This window comes from Pongo abelii, chromosome 10 (assembly GCF_028885655.2).
Source record: "Pongo abelii isolate AG06213 chromosome 10, NHGRI_mPonAbe1-v2.0_pri, whole genome shotgun sequence".
NCBI lineage: Eukaryota > Metazoa > Chordata > Mammalia > Primates > Hominidae > Pongo > Pongo abelii.
This window is the reverse complement of record NC_071995.2, coordinates 128973568-128995726: the sequence shown is the minus strand read 5'-3', so window position 1 is coordinate 128995726 and position 22159 is coordinate 128973568. Positions and strand designations below refer to the sequence as shown.

The window sequence follows — 22159 nt, the reverse complement described above, 5'->3', positions numbered from 1 at the left end:
CCGAGATCGTGCCACCACACTCCAGCCTGGGCAACAGAGTGAGACTCCATCTCAAAAAAAAAAAAAAAAAAATATGCCTTGCAGGACTGTAGGGGAGCATTTGGCCCATTCTTTTCTGGCAGGTCCCACAGCCTCTTGAGTCTGCACCTCCTTACCCACCCTCACTGCTCTCACTGCTGCATCCTCCATGCTGGGAACAGTGAACAGATTCCAGTCCCCCTGCACTGTGGAGGACGCAGGCAGCCCCTGAGCAGCTGGGCAGGTGGCAGGGCTACTGAGCCAGTCCACCAGGCTCCACAGCCGGGCTACCCTTGAGCAGCTCTCAGACCTTAGGAAGTGACTTGACCACTCAGTGCCTCAGTTTCCCCATCTGCAAAAGGTGGCTGATCATAATGGTGCTCACTGCTGGGACCGGTGAGAGAATGAGAGGAGCCGATGCATGGAGACTCCCATGGGTACGTCCTGGCGGGTAGGGGCGCTCAGGATCGGCTACCTTTGCTTTCCCAGCTCAGGGTCTGCTCTGAAGTGAGTGGTTGGTTGTCTGTGTGTGGTTGTGTGTGTGGTTGTGGTTGTGTGTGGTGGTGGTGTGTGTGGTTGTTTGTGTGGGGTTGTGTGTGGTTGTGGTGATGTGTATGTGGCTGTGTGTGGTTGTGGTTGTGTGTGTGTGTGTGTGGTTGTGTGTGTTTGTGGTTGTTGTGTGTGTGACTGTGTGTATGGTTGTGTGTGTGGTTCTGGTGGTGTGTTGTGTTGCGTGTGTGGTTGGGTGTGTGGCTGTGGCAGTTTGTGTGTGGTTTTTTTGGTTGTGGTGGTGTGTGTGGTTGTATGTGTGGTTGTGTGTGTGGTTGTGGTGGTGTGTGTGTTTGGTAATTTGTGTGTGTGGCTGTGTGTGGTTGTGTCTGTGTTTTTTGTGGTTGTGGTGTGTGTGGTGTGTGTGTGGTTTTGGTTGTGTGTGTGGTTGTGGTGTGTGTGCGGTTTTTTGTTTGGTTGTGGTGGTGTGTGTTGTGTGTGCGTGGTTGTGGTTGGGTGTGTGTGTGTTTGTGTGTGTTTGTGGTGGCGTGTATGGTTGTGTGTGGCTGTGTGGTTGTGTGTGAGGTTGTGTGTGTGGTTGTGGTGGTGTGTGGTTTTGTGTGTGGCTGTGTGTGGAGTTTGTGTGTGTGTGTGGTTGTACGTGGCTGTGTGTGCGGTTTTGTGTGTAGTTGTGGAGGTGTGTGGTTGTGGTGGTGTGCTTATTTGTGTGTCGTTGTGCGTGGTGTGTGTGGTTGTGTGTGTGGTTGTGTGTGGTGGTGTGTGGTTGTGTGTGTGGTTGTGTGGTTGTGTGTGGCAATGTGTGTGGCTGTGTTTGCGGTTGTGTGGTTGTAGAGGTGTGTGGTTGTGTGTATGGTGGTGTGTGTGGTTGTGGTTGTGTGTGCTTCTGTATGGTTGTTTGCATGTGTGGTTGTGGTGGTATATAGTTGTGTGTGGTTGTGGTTTTTGTGTGGTGTGTATATATGTGTGTGGTTGTGGTGTGTGTAGTCATTTGTGTGTGGTTGTGGTGGTGTGTGTGGGGTTGTGATGGTTGTGTGTGGGGTTGTGATGGTTGTGTGTGGGGTTATATGTGTGTGTGGTTGTCGTGGTGTTTGCTTGTGGGTGTGTGGTTGTGTGTGTGGCTGTGTGTGGTTGTGGAGGTGTGTGGTTGTGTGTAGTTTTGTGTTTGTGGTTGTGTATGGTTTTGTGTGTGGTTGTGGTATGGTGGTATGTGGTTGTGTGTAGTTGTGTTTGTGATTGTGTGTGGTTGTGTGTGGTGGTGTGTGGTTGTGCGTGTAGTTGTGTTTGTGGTTGTGGGTGGTTGTGTATGTGGTTGTGTGTGGTTATGTGTAGTTGTGGTATTGTGTGGTTGGGTGTGGTTGTGTATGTTCTTGTGTGTGGTTGTATGTGTATGTGGTTGCGTGTGTGGTTGTGGTTATGTGTGTGGTTGTGGTTTCGTGTGTGGTGTGTGTGTTTATATGTGTGCGGTTGTGTGTGTGGTCATTTGTGTATGTGTTTGGTTATGTGTATGGTTGTATGTGTTTGTGGTTGCAATGGTGTATGTGTGGTGTGTGTGTGTGTGTGTGTGTGTGTCTCCTGCATGTGACATTTCCCCACAGGCCTCACGCATTGGAGTCCTGGGTGTCCACACGTGTATATGCCTGTATGGAGTCCACACACAGGCTGCGGTGTGATTTACGCAGAAGTTGTAAATTAGCAGTTCGTAGGCCAAACCTGGTCCATAGATGTTTTCCGTTTCCCCAGAATTTGAGCCTTTACATTTTTAAAAAATCTAGATTTCCAACACCAGTGAAAAGTCAGGTGTCCCAGCATACTTTCACCAAATGGTGACATTCAGCAGAACGGAGCAGCGGCTTCCCCTGTTCAGATGGGGCCTGCAGTCCCAATTTGCCCCAGTCTCCACTACTCTCTATTGTACACACCTGGTCTCACTGAATCATGTGCCTATTTCAACCCAGCTGACACACACACTGGTTTCCAGCCTTTTCAAGGTTTGGGCCACTTTGCACTACATGAATGTGGGTTCCCAGGAACCCTCACAATGCCCAGTGCCGAGCAGGTACCACCAGGGTCCTCATGATGTGGAAAACAGCACTGGAGTGGGTAGCTCCCCACCTCTCCAGGTAGCACTTGACACCATGGCCCCTAAACTGTTCAGCAGTTCTAAATTTGAGCTAAATTTTTCTTACGATCAAGCTGAAGAGGGTGAATTCCAGGCTGGCCATTGACAAATTCGTTAGTAAACACTTTGCTCCGGCAAGAGGCAGCTGTCTGCCTTGAAGCACCAGTGTGACGGCCAGGGATGAAGGCCGCCTCTGTCTTGGGGACTGTCAGCCCGGAAGCCGGGGACTGGGCGCCCTGCCGGAGCTCTGGGGTGCAGTTGTAGTCCACTCACAGCTCCCTACCCCTCTTTTGTGGCAGGAGAAAGGGCAGCAGGCCAAGGAAGCATTCTTCTCTACCTTCTTAATGAAAACCCTGGGCCGGCTGTCTTTCACCCGGCGGCCAGGACCAGCCTGCCTGTGTTTGAGTTAGAGGCTGCCACGCCCTGCCAACAGCAGGAGGCCAGGCGGCTGTGCTTCCTCCCGGTTCTGTGTGGCTCCCAAAGCCACCTCCAACACTCATCCTGAGCCTGGGGAATGACAGACGGTGGCAGGTGGCTGATAAATGGAGAAATGCAGAGGAAAGTGGGGCGCTAGATCCTCAGCAGGTGCAGCCCCGGGAGCCCGCCGCGTGCACACGCTCCTGCCTCAAGCTTGCCCCTCTCTGAGCATCTCAGGTTGTGAAACAGGATCCTGCAGTCCACATGTGGGCTGCCTGTCTCCTGCCACTGCTGGCATTCTTGGTGCAGATAAACAAGAACATTTTCCTATCCTCATGTCTTTAAGCATCCACAGGGATCCTTCCTGTGCCCAGGGTTCGCCCTAGCCACAGGATTGCCAGATAAAATATAAAACATACAGTTAAATTTGAAATCCAGATAAACAACGAAACAATTTTTAGTATAAGTATGCCTCAAATATTTTATAGGACGTGCTTATACTAAAATATCATTTATTGCTTATCTGAAATTCATATTAACATGAAGTCCTGAATTATTATTATTATTATTTTGAGACAGAGTCTCACTCTGTCCCCCAGGCTGGAGTGCAATGGTGTGATCTTGGCTCACTGCAACCTCCACCTCCCAGGTCCAAGAGATTCTCCCACCTCAGCTTCCTGAGTAGCTGGGATTACAGGCGCCCACCACCATGCTCGTCTAATTTTTGTATTTTTAGTAGAGATGGGGTTTCGCCACGTTGGCCAGGCTGGTTTCGAACTCCTGATCCCAGGTGATCCACCCACCTCCGCCTCCCAAAGTGCTGGGATTACAGGCGTGAGCCACCATGCCAGGCCGTGAATTTTTATTTGCTACGGCAAGCCTGCCTTGTCCCATGAATGGGGGAAGGGTGTTGGAGCCAATTGCCTGGGTTTGAATCCCAGCTTGGCCACTGACAGGCTGTGTGACCCTGGGCAAGTTACTCAACCTCTCTGTGACCCAATTTCTACATCTGTCTATCGAGATAATAGTGGTGCCCACCTAACAGGAGTGTTGAGAGGGAGCAGTGATTGTGGTGGTGCGTGGGAAAGTCCCCACACGGGCCAGCCCTGGCTCAGCCTTGGTCGTTATTACCCAGTGTTGTTCGACAATGTCCACGCACAGAGGGTCCTCGCGACCCTGCTAATGCTAGTCCTCAACCTCAGTATTTGGCTTTCTCCACTCCAGCCACCCTGAGCTTCCTTCAAGCACCAGAAAGAGCCACCTTCCCCTCTGCACCTGCACCTCTCCCATGCTGTCCCCTCTGTCTGGATGGTTATTTCTCTCCATCATCTGATCAATTCTCTCTAACCTCACATTTAAGATCCAAAGTCATGTTCCCCACTCAGTCAGCAAATACTCACTGAGCACCTACTACAGGCAGGCTAGGGGGCAGCCGACAACGGCTCTGGGACTGAACCCAGATCCAGCCTGCCTGCGAATAACTATTTTTACATTTTCAAATAATTAGAAAAAATCAAAAGAAGAAGACTACTTCGTGACACATGAAACTTAGAGGAAAGTCAACTTTCAGTGTCTACAAATAAGGCTTTATGGGAACGCAGCCGCGCTCCCTCACTGAGACTTCATCCGTGGCTGCTGTGTGCCCTGGTGGCAGGGTGGAATGCTTGCTGCAGAGACCGCATGGTCCGCAAAGGTTGAAGTATCCATTACCTAACCAGGGACAGGGAATGCAGAGAATGCATATGCCGACCCTGATCTAGACGCTGAACATATGGTGATTAAAGCAAACAGAGAAAAGCAACCCCAAAACCCACGCAAAACTCTTTGGTCTCAGAGAAGCAATATTTGGGTGGGGAAAGAGACAGGGGTGTGCGCGAGAGAGAAATAGAGAGAGGCGCGAGTCAGATGATTCAGAAGCTTGGGGCTGTGCTATCAGGAGCATGGGTGTTAACTGTTCTGATGGTGTGGAAGGAGATGGTGTGTGGAGGAAGACTATGAGTTTGTCTGGGGACTTGAAAAGTTTGAGGGGCCTCTCAGGCATGTCCATGGGGATACTGATGAAGCAGGTGTGCAGGTGCATCTGAAGAAATAACTTTAGAGTCATCAGTTTATAGATGGTCTTGACCCGGGGCATGAGTCTAAAGAGAGAAAATCCTTTCCTGACCTCAAGCCTAAGTCACGTTCCCCTGGAAGATAACAGAGATGTTCTCTATGCTTCTCTGATGAACAGACTCTGGTTTTTAATTGTTTCAGACCATGGGTTCTGTAGCTTGAGTGCCTGGATTCAAATCTCAGCTTGATGACTGAAAAGCAGTGTGGCTTTGGGCAAGTGGCTCACCCTCTCTGTGCCTATGTCTTCATCTGCAAACTGGGAAGAATAATGGTACTGCCTCATGGGCTTGCTTCCAGGATTTAGTAAGCACATCTGTGTAAAGTGCTTTGAACAGTATCTGAAGCATAATCAGCAGCATATAAAGATGCTATCTACCATGATTATTCCTTAATGAGACTCTGAGCTCCCTAAGGACAGGCTCTGGTCTCACCTTCTCATCACTGCATCTCCCACTGCCCAGCACAGTCTCTGCACACACATGGCCCTGGGATCATTGCATCAATGGCTTTGGAAGGACAGAGGGACAGTTGTCCCCTCCTTTAGGGAGTGACCTGAGTGTGAAGGGACTGTGGAGGGGAGGGGCAGCCAGGGCTGTACAAGGAAGGCTGGCCAGATTCCACCAAGGGAACAATGTGCTCAGGGGACAGAGAGGGGGGGTGGGCGGGGCACAGCAGCCCTTGGGCCAGGAGGTCAGGTTGAGGCTGAGCCACGGAAGATCCTAAACATCGAAGTATGGAGACTGACCTTTATTTTTTGAGAAGCAGGGAGTTACAAATTTGTCTTGGCAGGGACAGAGCATCTTGGAGGTTGAGAGGGTGAGGCCAATTCAAGTTGGGGAACTCCTAGTATATTAATAAAACAAACAACTGCCAAGACAGTGATCTGAAAATCTGGGGTGTATTTAAATGTTAACCCTGTCTGGGTGTGGCTCTATTATAAACCTCAAAGAGAGGCAGGCAGGCAGATAGAGTGAGTGACCTGTTAGTGGTTGTGAGATCATTTTAGACTCTTCAAACCAGAGTTTCTTATCTGAACCATAAAATGTAGAAAATGATCTAAGCAAACACTTTCTCAATTCTTACAAAAATGGATTATAACCAGTACCCCTCTGGGTGCCTAGGATAAAGGTTGATGATTGATATACGATGAATGGCTGAGGATGTTCAAGCTTAATTCTCTCGGGATCCTAGTTGAGAAAAAAAGACTAGAAAAGCAAAGCTAAGGTGGAGAGATGAGTAGGGAATAAGGTAAGTTAGAATCTGGGATAGGACAGGGTGAAACTGAGTACAGTAAGATTCGTAGAATGGAATAGAATGGAATGGAATGGAATAGAATAGAATAGAATAGAATAGAATGGAATGGAATGGAATGGAATGGAATGGAATGGAATGGAATGGAATAGAATAGAATAGAATAGAATAGAATAGAATAGACTGGCATGGAACAGAATTGCCCAGACTGAGCTAAACTAGAATGGGAAATATCACAGGGCTGAATGCACGGCACATGTGTAGGTTCCTGACACTGTGTCACTGGATGTGTGCAGATTGTGATAGAAAGTGAATCCCTTTCTCTGAGAAGCAGCCAAAAGTGCTTTTGAGGTACTACGAAACTGGCGGGTCTCAACTCTCAGGCCCCCCCATTACCAAATACATGTGAGATCCAACCACATGCCCCTCTCCAACCCCGACTCCTCAGAAGAGGAGTGATCAGCTTGTACCTCCCTCAGGATGTCCTTAAGACAAGACATGGCAAACCGTAACGAGAAAGCCCAACAGCCAGTGGCCAATGCGTCAGCTGTCAGGCTTAGGAGATAAGGTTGGCCTTTTATAGTGTTAAGTCTATGTGAATTGGATCCTCTTCCCCAGCAAGATTGAACCCACCCAGGGGAGGGATGCAACAGGGTTTGCGAGGTGGGATTGGAGAGGTGAAATACCTGGAACCACAGTGAATCAAAAGAGCGTTGCCTTGGGATTTCCAGGGAGGAGCTGTGCAGGCCCGAATAAGGCAGAGTCCTTGCCAATGGGAAAGGGGTGAAGTTAAGACATGTGTCAGCAAGACTGGGATTCTGGAAGTGAGAGAGGAAATGTAGCAGTCAAGATTCAGTTACATGAATAGAAATCGCTCCAGCTACCTTACGCAGGAAGGGATTGAATGCAGGGGATTGGGTGCTCACACTCGCTGGAAGGCCTGGTTGCAAAAGGCCCCCTGAATCCTGCAGAACCAGCCCCTCAGGAGACCTCTCCCACAGTCAGGGTCTGCTCACATGAAGAAGACACCACTTTGGCTACGACCTGAGGGTCAAGAAGAATCCACCGCCGACTCACAAACATCAGCTCTAAATTCATGGTATGTGTAAACTCACATGCCCTGGATGGATGTTCTCAAGACTCCACCACTTATGAGCTGTGTGGTCTTTGAAAGCTTATGTAACCTCTCTGACTCTATTTGCTCGATTTAAAAATGAAGATGAAAATAATAGTGCTTAATTTATGGTTTTAAGGGTTTTTTGTAATGAAGTAAGTTATGTTCGTAACGCGTAAATGTTACTTAGCTATTATTAGAAAAGCTTGCATTTTGTGGAAGATGTCAGAGTTTTTAACAGAATAGGGCTCACACATGTGACTTTGTTGTTTATTCAGTGAATAGGCATGAGGATTTGTGCTGCTGGGGGCCCAAAATATAGGAGGGTGGTGATGAAGACAAGGATATCTGACATGGATAGGCCACTGCAGTCCATGACACACCTCTGTGGATTAGTCATAAGATGTTTTCCCTGCCTACAGACTCGATACTTCAGTCCCTGCTTTCTGCTCAGCCAGGTGGTTTGTGCAGTGCACAACCTGCTCAACTGTACTGAGGCCTTGAACCCAGGAGCTTGTATTTTAGTGAGAAATACACAGCACATGCGGGGATACCAAGATAACAGGGCTTGGCCCTTGCCCTTTGGGTCCTCAAAAGTCAGGTGAAAGAACAAGCAAATCCCCTTGGGTTCCAGAGCCAGGTTCTTGGGAAGTTACTTGGCCACGATGGGCCTTGAGCTAGCCTCGAGGGGCAAGTGCAGATCTTGACAAGTCGAGAGGGTGACATATTCTTTCAGGAGGAAGAGGGAGCAAAGTCAGAGCAGAAGAGGGAACAGCTGGTGGTCCAGCGTGGCAGGGTTTCAGCAGAGGAGGGGATGTCCAGTAATCTGGCATGGTAGAGTCTCAGCAGAGGAGGGAACATCTGGTGGTCCGGTGTGGCAGGGTCTCAAAGGAGGGAATGAATAGCGGTGGTCTGGCGTGGCATGGTGTTGGCAGAGGAGGGGACGTCCAGTGTTCTGGCATGGAAGGGTCTCGGCTGTGGGATGCTGGACGGTCACCCGTGGGGGTACCGATTGCCAGGATGTGGATTTGGGACTTTATTCTTGCAGAGGTAGCGAACCAGGAAAGGTACTCAGCAGGGGCGGCACCGGTACTATGGTGTAGTGTGATCATAAGATCTGAGACAGACATTCCCCAAAACCTCCTCAGTCCACCAGCACCTTCATGTCTTAGGGATGTTTTCATAGTGCCCTAGGAGAAAGAAACACCTGATTCATTTATGAAGTCCTCAGGTCCAAATAACAGAAGTAATTTGCAAGGTGTCTGACAGATGTTCCTGTTTTCCTTAAAAAAATGAAAACATTTGCATGTGCTATGATAAGTTTGCTGCATGCCCCATGGTGCCTCAGGAACACACTTTGGGAACAAAGAGGCCGTCTAACCTCAAGTTGTGGCTCAGAGTCACCACATTGCTGCTTCAGCTTCCTCTTTGGTAATTTGCATACAGGAAAATTGCATCCCTGCCGTGGGGTGGGTATGAGTCCCGACCTCCTAGGGTTGTAAGGTGGAATAAATGAAATGATGCATTTAAAGCGGTGAGCAGGGAGCATTGTGGTCATCTCCATTATCAGGGGCCTGGGTGCAGCAGGACCTGCTCAAGGCAGGTGGGGTTGGGGCCCCGTTTGGAGGCCCTGTGTTGGTTTGTGGTCACTGGGGACTTGGGCTTAATCAAGGAGCTCTGCAAAGTTCCCCACAAACACGAAGAACAGCACCCAGGACAGTAGCAGTGCCGGGGCAGTGAAATGACCCAGTGAGGTTTTCCGTATTTTTTTCTTTTTTTCCCCAAGTCTTGCTCACTCATGCCACCTGCCGGCCAATGGGGAAACTTTCTTTTTATTATTATTTTTTTTTTGAGACGGAGTCTCGCTCTGTCGCCCAGGCTGGAGTGCAGTGGCGCGATCTCCGCTCACTGCAAGCTCCGCCTCCCGGGTTCACGCCATTCTCCTGCCTCAGCCTCCCAAGTAGCTGGGACTACAGGCACCCGCCACCACGCCCGGCTAATTTTTTGTATTTTTTGTAGAGACGGGGTTTCACTGTGTTAGCCAGGATGGTCTTGATCTCCTGACCTCGTGATCCGTCCACCTCGGCCTCCCAAAGTGCTGGGATTACAGGCGTGAGCCACTTCACCCGGCCAGGAAACTTTCTGTCGGCATCATATTGGAGCCATTTCTGCCAGGGGACCTCAGTGGTTCTGTCCCAGCTGACGATTAAAATCATTAAGGAACTTAAAAAAAATACTGATGCCTGAATCCTATTCCAGACCAAATTAATAAAAAGTAAAATCTAAGGATGTGACCTGGGTGGCTTGGTTTTTCGTTGTTGTTGTTTTTTTTGTTTGTTTTTTTTTTGAAATGGAGTCTTGCTCTGTCGCCCAGGCTGTAGTTCAGTGGCGCGGTCTTGGCTCACTGCAACCTCTGCCTCCTGGGTTCAAGAGATTCTCCTGCCTCAGCCACCCAAGTAGCTGGGATTACAGGCATGTGCCACCATGCCCAGCTAATTTTTTTTTTTTTTTTTTTTTTTAGTAGAGATGGGGTTTCACCATGTTGGCCAGGCTGGTCTCGAACTCCTGACCTCAAGTGATCCACCTGCCTCGGCCTCCCAAAGTGCTGGGATTACAGGTGTGAGCCACCGCACCCAGCTGTTTTGTTGTTTTTTTAAAGAAACCTTCATGGGAATCTCATGTTGAGAATTATGGTTGATGGTATTCCCCAACTGCAGAGATTTCCCCGGTCACCCCCTACTGATGTGCATTCCAGCTTTCAACCCTTTGCTCCAGCCCCACCGTGGGCAAGCTCACTGCATGCCTCCATGTACCCCGCCCGCCCAGTGGAGGAATCTCATTTAGATCCAGATAACTGGAACCGCTGGGTCGTAGTGAGTGCACTGTGAATTTTAATATGTGTGCCAAATTGCCCTAAAGTGGCTCTAATTTACACCCCCACCAATGAGAACCTTTCCCTAACACCTTCCCCTATACATGATAATATCAAACTTTAATATTTTTGCCAATCTGATGAGTAAAACATTTTTAATGGCACCAGCTAAAAAAGAATGGCAGAGACTTTACATACCAGTTTGGTGAGATCTCTGAGATAAGTTGCTGAGGGAGAGATCTAAGTTGCAGGATATATAAAAATGCATTGGCAGACAGGCAGAAAACGTGTCACAGGAGATGGGGCAGAGATTCCAGCTCTGAGTTCCACCCTGTGGTGTCACTCCGTGGGGCACACATCCATGCAGGAAAATGAAAAGCGAAAGATTCTTTAGGTACAGTCAGTGGGATGTTCTTCTCGTCTGAAAGGGTTTAATGTTTTACAAGGAGAATGAGTTTAATTATATCATTAGAGGTTAAATTTTAAAACACTTAAGGAAAAATTTTATGTGTGTGTGTGTGTGTATAAAGAGAAAGGGTGTGAAACAGAGGGAGAGAGTAAATGTAGTTAAATGTAGTAAGGTGTTCCTTTTTGGGGTATTTGAATGAAAGGATTCAGGAATGCTCTCTGCCAGTCTTACAACTTTTCTGTAAGTGTGTCAGAAGAAATTACCCAAGAAATCCCCCCAAAACAACCCTCAAAACTCAAAGGAATAAACGAGGTCGGGTTGCCGACCACCTGTGGTCTAGGTCAGCTCCTGCCCTGAAGCCTGTGAACCCTGGGAAGTGGAGCCTTTGAAAGGAGCCCCAGAGGGCAGCCCAGGCGGACAGGCTGCCCCGGCGCCGAGGGAGGACAGGCTGGCAAATCTGCAGCACAGTCAGGCCTGGATCCGTACTCTGTCCCGCCGCCGACAGAGGACAGAGAGCAACTTCCTCTTCAAAGACCATCCTGCGTAAGCCAAAATGCCTCCTGGGACTGAAGTTCAAAGTGATTTCGGAGGAGATCTGTTTGGTGCCACTGTTTGGCCTGGGGATTTGAGCGGATTACTAAACCCTGTGTTCCAGGCAGCAGTAACTCGGGGCCTCAGGTGCGAAACGGCCTTTGATAAACGTGAGCTCTTTAGAGGCCCAAACAAATTGAGGACAAAGCAGCTGGGCTGCTCAGGAGGGGGCCGGCTGCTGACCCTTTCTTTCCAGTCTTAGGAAAACAAATACTTGATATTCCAAAGGCTGAGTAAACTCATTAAAAGGATCTTGGACTTCCTGCCTTTGCGCACAGCCCTTGGAAGCTTCTCCACCAACCCCCGGGGAGCAGGAGTGGGGAGGGCTGGAGGCAGCTCCCTCGGTCCTGCATGCAGACCACAGCCACTGACTGTTCCCGAGTCACCAGGCCACTCTTCTCTCCTGCCTCATCGTCTTATTCAGGGTCCACGTCATTCTGCCACCTATTTGAGGACACCAGGCCTTGGATGTTTCTGCTTCTTATACCTCCTGAGTCAGGTGGCAGTGGGGAAAGGCAGACACCGCACACACCTGGTCCACTGGCCGCATGGCTCCTGGAAATGCTAGTGTGAATTTCTTATGGGTTCTTTCAAAGGACACTTTTAGACCTCCCTTTTGTCCCAAGGATTCTAGTTGCTTCATCTTTAGTACCACAGACTGGTGGCTAAACAACGAACATTTACTCTGCCAGGACAACCTCGCTGCCCTCGTAGTTCCCAGCACCTGCCCGGACCTCCACACCAGGCTACTGTTTCCCCAAACAAGTGAGTGTCCCACTCCCTTCTGGCAGCCCTGACCTTCTCCTGCCTCGGATTCTTTCATTCTCTTCTCGGCTCCTAAATTCAAGCTCCCCTTATAAAGCTCAGCCCAGATTTCCATGATAAAGTGCTCTGCGATTATTTGCCGATTCCACCAACATTTTTTGAGTACCTGTTGTGTGCCTGACACCTACGGCACTCAGAGCTGGGAGTGGATCCAGCTGTGAGCAGAACACAGACCCTCAGGGATCCCCCAGCCTGCTGGTAGAGACGACCCCCATCCAGGGAGATGTGGGAGCACCGAGGAGAAGCCCCAACCCTGGGGTTCGTGGATGGCTTCCTGGAAGTGGGAGCAAGGTGAAGTCAGAGGCTAAAAATGCACACATTTGCAGGTGTTGAGCAAGTAGTGTGGATGCGTGAGTGATGAGGCACAATAGAGCATGAAGGCGCGGGCGGTGGCAAAGGGAACTTCGCCATCTGGGGAGGCATCCTCTGCCCAGCTTTGATCACTCCCTGGGATGTGAATAGGAGTTTATCTTGCCAGATACATGATCTTCCAAGGTCACAGGATTTTGCGAATTTGTATCAGATTTCTCAGTTTTTAAATGTTGCCAACTTGTAACTTTTTAAAATAATCAGTGGACCATACAAGACACAACTGTAGGCCAGGTGTGTTCTGCAGGCCCGTGTTGCAACATCTGGTCTAAGTGGAATTCAGCCAGGTGAGAAAACAGTAAAAAGGCAGAGGACTGGCAGATCCAAAGGCCCTGTGGCGGAGAGGGCCTCCCCTGTGATGTCCATGTGTACTTTCACCTATTTGGCAAATATTTATTCATCCCCACCAGATGTCAGCCACTGTTTGGGAGGTGTGTGTGCACACAGACAAACACATATGCATGCCTGTGCGTATGTGTGCATTTGGAGCAATGCATGTGCTACACATTTGCATGTGTGTATATGTTTGCAGGTGTATTATGCATGTACACATGTGTGTACATGTATTCAGGGGTATATGTGTGTATATATGTGCATGTGTTTATATGTATGCATGTATATAGTGCATGTGTGCATGTGTGTATATGTATGCAGGTGTACATATGCACATGTGTGCATGTGTGTATATGTATGCAGCTATATGTGTGTGTGCATGTGTGTGCATGTGTGTATGTAGCATATGTATATGCACCATGCATATGTTCATGCCTGTGCAAGTCCATATATATATGCACATGTATGCACGTGTGCGTGTGTATGTGCATGTGTTCATGTATGTGCATGTAGGTGTGGGTAAATGTATGCGTGTGTGCATGTGTTCATGTATGTGCGTGTAAGTGTGGGTAAATGTATGCGTGTGTGTGCATGTGTTCATGTATGTGTGTGCAGGTATGGATAAATGTATGTGTGTGTGTTCATGTATGTGCGTGTAGGTATGGATAAATGTATGCATGTGTGTGCATGTGTTCATGTATGTGCGTGTAGGTGTGGGTAAATGTATGCATGTGTGTGCATGTGTTCATGTATGTGTGTGCAGGTATGGATAAATGTATGTGTGTGTGTTCATGTATGTGCATGTAGGTATGGGTAAATGTATGCATGTGTGTGCGTGTGTTCATGTATGTGTGTGTAGGTGTAGGTAAATGTATGCATGTTTGTACACGCGTGTTCATATATGTGCGTGCAGGTATGGGTAAATGTATGCGTGTGTGCACGTGTTCATGTATGTGCGTGTAGGTATGGTAAATGTATGCATGTCTGTGTGCATGTGTTGATGTATGTCTGTGTAGGTGTGGGTAAGTGTATGCATGTGTGTGTGTGTTCATGTATGTGCATGTAGGTATGATAAATGTATGCAGGTCTGTGCGCATGTGTTCATGTATGTGCATGTAGGTGTGGGTAAATGTATTCATGTGTGTGCACACGTGTTCATATATGTGCGTGTAGGTGTGGGTAAATGTATGCATGTGTGTGTGCGCATATGCCATATGCATGTTTGCACATGGGCGTGCATGAACATGTGTATGAGTGTGTGTATGCATGTGTGTATGCATTTGCACCAGTGTGTTTGTGTGTGGATGATATCCGCTCCCGGCAGGTGGTGTTTTCTGGGTCTCCTTCGGCCCAGCGGGAGCTCCTTGGCTGAGGCCGTCCTGGAGGGGGGCTGGAATCCTCCCTGGGGAAGCGCGTGGCTCGGGGTGTTGGCCTGGAGTGAGCTCAGCAGGAATTTGGGTCAGAGGAGCTCCTTGGCGGTGGGGACAAAAGGATCCACACAAGCCCTTGAGGAGCGCGGTGGGGCTCGCGTGCCAGATCCACACAAGCCCTTGAGGAGTGCGGTAGGGGTCGCGTGCCGGGGCTCGCGCGGGGGGCTTGGGGCACCTGGGGACAACTCTGAGGTGGGAGCCGCGGGAGCGCCCGGGCGCTGTTTCCGGCCAGTGCGCCTCCCGGCGCGGGTCCCGGCTTCGAGAGACGCGCGTACGCCGCCCCCTAGTGGAGACAGCGGGCCCTGCAGGCCGCCGCGGAGATGCTCTCCCGGTGTCTGATGGGAGAATCCTGTGCCCGCAGCCCTGCGCTTCGCCAGGTGGACCGGGCAGGAGCCTCTTGGGAAGGCAGCGACCCACATCTGTGTGCACCTTTGTGGATTTCAGGTTCCGGACGCAGGCGACCAAGCCAGAGCCAGTAAGTAGCCTTGCCTCCAGGATAATACCGCTTATCAGGCTTGACTCTGTGCGCCTCTGAGCCGGGGGTGTGCCCAGCAGCTGGGAGCAGACTCAGTGGTCAGAGCGTGGACGCGTTCTGTGCAGCTCTGCGCCCTGGGGTTAGGCTGTGCTCACCTCCCTCTGCCGCTGCTTCCCCATTCCAGAGGGATGGGTAGATATTAGGGGTATTGTGAGGATTCAGAGAGAATGCATGTAGAATGCCTAGCTCAGGGTCAGCCCTTAGAACCAACATATTTTAGCGACTGTTAATCTTCATGACAACTGTCATTCCTCTTGTGTCCCCTACTTTACAGATAAACAAACTGAGTCTTCCTGAGATTAAATATAATAGAGATAATAGATAATAGATCTAGATAATAGATCGCCTAAACTCACACTGTTGGGTAAATGAAAGCCTAGGATGGTCCCCAACACTAAGTGCTTTTTTCTCAAAGAATGGTCTCTCTGACTTCCTTCTTTGGGTTTATATTCAGGCAGTTTTCTTCTTTAGGTTCAATTTGTTCTGTGATCCCTACAGTGCTCACCCTGGAGATTGACAGGAGAATGAAAATCCCATGAGTAGGGAATAGTTTTGCTAGAAAATGTTTAATAACAAGTTCCAGGCTGGGTGTGGAATGTACATATGATATATACATCTGTGTGTTGCATACCTACATCTATATACACATATATAATAAATTTTACTAATATAAAAACTATGTAGTACACAAATTACAAAGGATAAAAAGTATACAATCATATTTAGTCTACATTCCATGAGAGACAGTTAATCTTCATGGAATGCTTCTGGTTATGTTTGCCAAACTCGTGAATCTTTCGCCAATCTCAGTTGCAATCGATGCAAGAGTGTTGTTCCAAATTGAACTTTAGTTAGTATTTGCATTTGATCAGAGGGCTTTTCACAGCCTGCAAGGAGGCTTTTTTGGCAATTAGTTCATCATGTGTGCCCACCCTTCAGAATGGAAGCACCTCAAGGCAGGCACACAGTGATCAGCGTGAATTTCCAGTGCCCAGAGGTTACTGGTGCAGGACCCCTGGTTGTTTAGATGCCTGGGTCTGTGCTGGCTCTCCCTCTTATTATATTTGGACACTTGGGCAATTTATTAACTTTCTGTGTCTCAATTTTCTCATCTGCAAGTGAGACTAATAGTCCCTATCTGGCAGGGTTGCTGGGAGGATTAACTGAGTTGATCCGAGACCAGTGATGATAATGGAGGCTGGTATATAGGAGTGCTCAGTAAATGTCAGTGATTGTCATTTTATTGCAAAGAAACTCTGCATTTAAAAAAATTAAACTGAAATTCATGTAACATAGTTAATCATTTTAAAGTGAACAACTCAGTGGTATTTAGTACATTCACAATGTTGTACAGCCCCCTCCTCTACCTATTTCCAAAACATTCTCATTACCCTGAAAGGAGACTCTGTATCCGCTAGTGGTCCTTCTGCGTTTCTCCCTGTTCTCTGTCCCTGGCAACCACGAATCCACTTCCTGCCGCTGTGGCTTTATTTAATTCAGGACATTTCATATAAATGGCATTATACTCCATGTGGCCTTCTGTGTCTGGCTTCTTTCACTTAGCATGGTGTTTCAAGGCTCCTTCATCTCATAGTACATATCAGAGCCTCATTCCTTTATACGGCTGAATAATCTTCCACTTTATGGACATATCACAATTTGTTTTTCCATTCGTCCATTGTTTCTACTTTTTTAAAAGTTTTTAAATTGATGCATAATAGTTGTACATAGTTTTGAGACATATGTGGTTAATTTGATACATTCAAATAATTTGTAAAGATCAAATCTATGTACTTGAGATCTCCATCATCTTAAATATTGTCTTCATGCTGGAACCATTCTATTTCTTCTCTTCTAGCTATTTTGAAATATGCAAGAGATTATTGGAAACTATAGTCACGCTACTGATCTACCAAACACTAGGTCCCATTTCTTCTATCAAACTCTGTATTCGTACTCACTAATCCATTATTTTACTATTGTGAATAGTGTTGCTATGAATGTGTTGTGAATATGTTGTGTTTGAGCATCTGTTTTCCATTCTGTTTGATCTAAGCCTAGGATTGGAACTGCTGGGTCACGTGGTAATTCTATATTGAACTTTTTGAGGAACCACCAAACTGCTGTTCACAGTGGCTACACCATCGTCCTCTCCCACCAGTCACGCAGGAGGGCCCCACTTTCTCCACATCCTTCTTGACACTTGTTGTTCTCTGCCTTTTTGAGTAGAGTCATCCTAGGAGGTGTGAAGTGGTATCCCATTGTGGTTTTGATTTGCATTTCTCTCGTGACTTAATGGTATTGAGCACTGAAATGGTTTGTCTGTGTCCCCACCCAAATCTTGTCTTGAATTGCAATCCCATAATACCCATATGTTGTGGGAGGGACCCAGTGGGAGGTGATTTAATCATGGGAGCAGTTACCCCCATGCTGCTGTTCTTGCGATAGTGAGTGAATTCTCACAAGATCTGATGGTTTTATAAGCGGCTTTCCCCTCTTTTGTTCAGCACTTCTCCTTGCTGCCGCCATGTGAAGAAGGACGTGTCTGCTTCCTCTTCCATGATGATTGTAAGTTTCCTGAGGCCTCCCCAGCCCTGGGGAGCTGTGAGTCAATTAAACCTCTTTCCTTTATACATTATCCAGTATCAGGTATGTCTTTATTAGCAGTGTGAGAACAGACTAATACAAGCATCTTTGCCTGTGATTATTGGCCATTTGTATATCTTCTTTGGAGAAATGACTGCTCAAGTCATTTGCTCACTTTTTTTCCCACTGGGTTGTCTTTTTGTGCAGTGCATTCTCGTGGAGTGAATGGACTGCCTTTGTCCTGCTGGTCTGCGTGTGAACTCCCAGGCTGTGATTCCTCTTCATTCAGTTGTGACTCCAACCTCCTGAGTTGCTGCCAACCTGAAGCACCCACGATGTCACTGGCCTCTATGGCACTCCTGGGGCAGGGAGTAGGTGGCAATGTTATCAGCCTTGCCTGGCTCTCACTCCCCCACATCTGTGAAACAGGCTAATAATACCTTGCTTACAGGGCTGTCATTATAATGGACCAGAGTAAGCCCATTCCCAGATGGGAACCTGAGATACAGGCTGCTTTGGAATGGCTTCGCGTCCCAGTGACACCCATTAAATCCTTAATATTTCTAAGTGCTCTGAGATGCTAAGATGAAAGGAATGGTGTCAGGCAAGCATGTTATTATCTGGATTATTACTTCCCGAGGGAGGACACTTCCTCATTTTCTTCCATACAGGTGGGACAGGTATAGGGAGATGCCCAATTTGAAGGCTGATTTGTCTCTTTGGTTCTCATCTAGAAAGACGCTTTGTTTTTTTCCTGATCCAAACCATCAACGCTCCCTAGCAGGATTGAGGAGGTCTGAGAAGCTGGGGTCACTCACCAGTTTACATGAAAACAGACCTGAGAAGCTGGGATCATTCACCAGTTTACATGAAAACAGACCTGGAGGCCCTCAGCTGCTGGGAGCCCAGGCTCCTGCCTGCTCTCAGGGCCCCAGATCAACCCACCTCCTAGGGCAGGCTCTTTATGGAGACCTCACAACCACTCCTCATTCGGGCTGGCTTTGTTTTGATTCTGCTGACAACCTTCTCTTTTTGGGCTTTAACAAAGCATATATACTAGTTTGTTGATTTCATAGGTGAACTTATGGGTGTAATAACCGTCTTCTCTGCATATATATTTGAGATGGAAGCTAGTTAAGGTTCAGTTTAAAAAATATTATTGAATAGCTGCTATGAGTCAGGCTCTGGAGCCAGCAGCAGTGATAAGTCAGACATGGATTGTGTTCTCAGAAAGCTTCTGATCTGGAAGGAGGAGACACAGGATACAGAGGAAACATGTGAGGACATCTGTAAAAACTGGTAGTGGTGAGTACTACCAGGAAACATGGAACAGGGCCAGTGACAGGGGAACATGGAGGGGAACTATTAGACGGAGACATTGGGGAGGGCTCCTGGAAGAGGAGATGTGAGAGCTGGCACCAAAATCAACCCAGGAGGCCAGCCACGGCGGGATGCGGGAGGACGGCGGGATGCGGGAGGACGGCGGGATGCGGGAGGACGGCGGGATGCGGGAGGACGGCGGGATGCGGGAGAGGGATTCCTGGGAGGATGGAACAGCCAGTTCACAGATCCTGAAGCAGGAACGGGTTTGATGGTTGAGGCCGCAGACAGGAGGTCTGTGTTGTCATACACAGTGAGTTGAAGAGGTAGACAGGGCCCACATCACACAGGGCCTTGTTGAAGAGAGACAATTTTGCTCTAAGATACATCAGTCACCCCTTGCTGTTGTTAATAGAAAAACCTTAGCCAAATTAAATTTAAAGGAGATTAATTGAGCAAAGAGTGATTCACAAATCCGGCAGTCTCCTGAGCCAGGCTAGGCCCAGAAACTCCAGCACAGCCATGGGGTGGAAGATTTATAAACAGAGAAAGGAAAGTGAAGTACAGAAAACAGAAGTAAGGGACAGAAACAGCCAGATTTGTCAGAGGCATTTGAACCAGAGCAACTCCCTTTTGAATAGGGGCTGGGTAAAATGAGGCTGAGACCTAGTGGGCTGCATTCCCAGGAGGTTAAGCATTCTAAGTCACAGGATGAGATAGGAAATCAGCACAAGATACAGGTCATAAAGACCTTGCTGATCAAACAGATTGCAGTAAAGAAGCTGGCTAAAACCCACCAAAACCAACATGGCAATGAGAGTGACCTCTGGCTGTCCTCACTGCTGCACTCCCACCAGCGCCATGACAGTTTACAGATGCCATGGCAACATCAGGAAGTTACCCTACATGGTCTAAAAAGGGGAGGCGTGAATAACCCACTCCTTGTTTAACAATTCGTCAAGAAATCACCATAAAAATAGGCATGATAAGAGATTTGTTACAGCTCTGTGTTTGCATGATTTGGACACAGTTTGAACAGTTGGCTACCTTTCCCTGGCCAAACTCCTCATCCCAGTGCCCTTCCAGGAGCTGCCAGATGAAGATGCCATCAGCATTGGGAGCCGCGCCGGGTGCTCTCTGGGCCGCAGAAAGGAACAGGGCATTAATTGACCTTCTTAGCAAGCAAGTGGGGTCTCTCCTAAAGTGGAGCCCATCTCTAGGTGGGGTCTGCATGGACCATGCCCTGCTTGCAATGCATGTCATCTCCCCATTTCTCCTAGGCGCTGTCATACGCAGGGCACCTGCTGAGCCATGTGACGTGCTGCTCTTTGCCAGCCCTGATCGCCTTCCTTTCTGGCAGGACTTGCGCTTCACACTGGACCTTGAGGCCCCATGGAGATCTGCCATTTTGGGCAGGTTCTGCTCATGGTGCCAGTAACTTCACCTAGGAAAAGAGCGACAACTTCAAGCCCACATGGCCCATCTGATTTTCATCACACAGGTCCCCGCAGGAGAATTTCCATGGCATTTCTCACTCTTTGTTTGCAAAGAATTTCTTTTTTATCTTTTTCTTTTTTTTTTTTTTTTTTTTTTTTGAGGCAGATTCTCTCTCTGTTGCCAGGCTGGAGTGCAGTGGCACGACCTCAGCTCACTGCAACCTCCGCCTCCGCCTCCTGGGTTCAAGCAATTCTCCTGCCTCAGCCTCCCGAGTAGCTGGGATTACTGGCATGCACCACAACGCTCAGCTAATTTTTGTATTTTTAGAAAAGACAGGGTTTTACCATATTGGCCAGGCTGGTCTCAATCTCCTGAGCTCGTGATCCACCTGCCTCGGCCTCCAAAGTGCTGGGATTACAGGCGTGAGCCACCACACCCAGCCTAAGAATTTCTTAGAATTAATATCTGCACTTGGCCCCACATCCTCTGAGTGATAAATTAGAACTGTCACTTTAATTGTTGAGAGAGGATATTCAGAGAATAGTGGGTGATTTTACAAGCAAGGATAGGTTTGGGGAGCACGTTCCGGGTGCATTCTCAGGGTCTCGTGCATTCTTTTAGACATTGAAGACATCCTGATCTCCAGTGGAAGCAGAGCCATAGTCATACCCCTTATCCACCGGGGACGAGTTCCAAGACCCCCAGGTAATGCCTGAAACCTCGGATAGTGCTGATCTCTATGGATCTTGTGCACAAATTTATTTTTCCCTCTTTACAACTTCATAGATTGAAGGTTCATTCTTACCAAAGATCTTAGCAACCTTAGCTTATAATTCCTTTTCTTTCCTGATTAAGTGGAGAACTTTCACCTTTTCACTAAAAGAAAAAAAAAGTGCTTTACGGCTGCTTTTGCCACGTGCACATGGTCTTTTGGGACCATCCTTAAGTCAAATAAGGGTGACCTGGATGCAAGCATTGTGACACAGAGAAAGTCCAGCTCACCACCAAGATGGCTACTGAGCCGCTGGTGGGCATGGAGTGTCGTGTCTGCAGCGTGAACATGCCGGGCAAAGGAAAAATTCATGTCAGGGATAAGGTGGAGAAGGACCATGCCAGGCTTCATCACGCTACTCAGAATGGCACACAGTTTAGAAATTATAAAGTGTTTATTTCTGGAGTGATCCATTGCATATTTTCAGACGGTGGTTGATCATGGGTAACTGAAAGCAAAACCTGACTGAAAGGGGCTGCTGTGTTCATCTCAGCAACGCTGACGCCCTTGAGGCCAGAAGAGTAACCACCAGTCTGGTACCTGAGCACCTGGCTGTAAGCCCACCCTCCATTTCTGGCCAGGGCCGAGGAATTCTCTCTTCTTCTCTTTATTTTCCTCTTGATTTGAGAAGGTCAACTCTGAGCATGCTCTAAACACAAATCAGCATCTCTACACTTCTTTGGCACCAGGTGTTGCTACTGTCTTTCTGATTAGAAAAAAAGAAATATCCAGGAATTCTGGAAGACGGTGATTGATTTGCAGCTATGCTGCAATGGAGCTAAGAATCGTTAGCACAACCCGTGCTGGTGTTCGACAAGATGCCCAATCAATTCATCTGATGACAGGTGCGTTGTGTCTGCGATGCGCGAAGCTGCAGAGTCAGGTGCTGGCCAGGCTCCAACAGGAGCAAGGAACAAGACTCCCCAGGGGCTCCTGATCCACAGAAGGCAGGGACGCCCACAAATATACCATGAGTAAATAGTTCCAATGTGAAGAAGACTGAAAATGCCACAGAAGTGTGAACCGAGTGTTTTGAAATTCTTTCTGCTGAAGGGATTGAGAAGTAAGTGGACTCTCCCAGATTTTCTTTGGAAATGCCACCGAAAGGGATAAAAGTAGGGGAAAAGTTATTTTAAATA

At 48.1% G+C, this 22159-nt stretch overlaps 1 long non-coding RNA gene across 2 annotated transcripts in view; it reads left to right on the top strand.

Annotated features, from left to right (window-relative positions):
* LOC129049281 (uncharacterized) overlaps positions 1-22159 on the top strand; it is a 52071-nt gene that overhangs the window by 27923 nt on the left and 1989 nt on the right. Inside the window, exons 1-5 of one of the 2 annotated variants that reach the window (XR_008512259.2) lie at positions 11245-12178; positions 14732-14845; positions 17413-17473; positions 17699-20312; positions 20870-22083. This is a non-coding gene — a long non-coding RNA (uncharacterized LOC129049281). Of the gene's footprint in view, positions 1-11244; positions 12179-14731; positions 14846-17412; positions 17474-17698; positions 20313-20869; positions 22084-22159 lie in introns of those variants that run through there. The other variant, XR_010135853.1, reaches the window with a different exon arrangement.